The sequence below is a fragment of the Micrasema longulum genome, unplaced genomic scaffold (genome assembly GCF_059751315.1).
Source record: "Micrasema longulum isolate JH-2025_06_02 unplaced genomic scaffold, ASM5975131v1 h1tg003341l, whole genome shotgun sequence".
Lineage (NCBI taxonomy): Eukaryota > Metazoa > Arthropoda > Insecta > Trichoptera > Brachycentridae > Micrasema > Micrasema longulum.
The window spans coordinates 1-1,643 of NW_028280417.1; positions in this window are offsets into that span (position 1 = coordinate 1).

Below are 1,643 nucleotides of genomic sequence, written 5' to 3' on the forward strand. Positions count from 1 at the left end.
TCTCCATTCTATGTCAATCGCATAAATCACATTGAATCAGTCCAACATCGCTTGCTTCGAAAAATAGCGTGGATGCTTGGACTAGAGAGAGATAATTATTCTTATGCTGAAATAGAGTCAATGTTAAATATTTCTAGTCTACAAAAACGTAGAACTAATATTGACTCCATATATATGTTCGGCATACTAAATGGTATAATCGATGTTCTCTCATTACTGGGACTAGTAAAATTCAATATTCCGACTCGTAGATTGAGAAACAATGAAGTACTGTTCATCGATCAGTATAGGACAAACTATGGCCTTAATTCTCCAATGACCTGTCTTTGTCGTATTGTTAACTCAAGACAAGATCTGGACTTTTTTGGTTTGAGTTTACAACGATTTAAACGAGCACTAACTAAATAGTCCAGATCTTGTCTCGATGTCCCTTATGTTTGTCAATGCTTCTTTTCTTTTTTTTAAAAAATGTTTTAAACTCTTCTTTTATTGTAATATTTAAACCTTATAAATTGTATATATGGACAATGTCCGTTAATAAATAAATAAATAATAAATAAATAAATAAATAACTTATTATTTATAATATTTCAATTTTGTTTGATGGATTTTTTTATTTCGAGTATTTCCAAATTATTTAATTTATGAGTTATATTATTTAAATGTGATAATAAAGAGGGCAACGTGAGTTGCAATTAGTCGGCTGTGACAGTAAAAAAAAGTGGTTCATTAAACAAAGTAATTTTACTAAATGTTATTAAATATTTGTATATAACCACTTACCGACTTTTCTATGCCTACCGGTTTCGAGACGTACCCGTCTCTTCGTCAGGACACTAATTAAGTCAACATGCAAAACCCACTATACACCTTAACCATAGTTGTTGCACAAAACTATAAAACCAACACGACATGCATTTTAATAAGCACATGCACTGATTAGGACAAACATGCACCGATTAAATTATGAATATATTCTGTTGTTTGATAATTAATGAAAAAAGTAGAGGGGTTGGAGGGAGGGGGTAAGCTTAATAGGTGTAATAGGGTGACCATTACAGTGGAACATCGTATAAAGGACTATATTGGAAGTTTGTTTGATTATTGATCAAAGGAACATTATTTTTTAAAGCTTTCCTAATGTGAAATATTTCCATATTATTTACTTTTAACGCTTTATTATTTGCATGTAAGATTTTGACTCCTGTAGTTTTATTAAAGTTATGATTTAAATTGATTAGGTGATTTGCGAATTCAGAGAAATTATTATTGTGAAGACACATCATATGTTCTTTAACACGAATATCAAAATTTCTTGATGTTCTTCCAACGTTGACTGAAGGACAAGAATTGCATTTATTGGTGAAGGTGTATAGTGGGTTTTGCATGTTGGTTTGCATGTTGGTTTAATTAGTGTCCTGACGAAGAGACGGGTACATCTCGAAACCGGTAGACATATAAAAGTCGGTAAGTGGTTATGTACAAATATTTAATAACATTTAGTAAAATGTTTGACCACAAAGTTAATGCTTTAAATATTAATAAAGTAATTTTATTTATTCCTTTAAAATATAACAATGAACTACAAAGTTAGTGCTACAAACATCCAAAATAATATTAATGAATTTTTTTCTACAACTTAC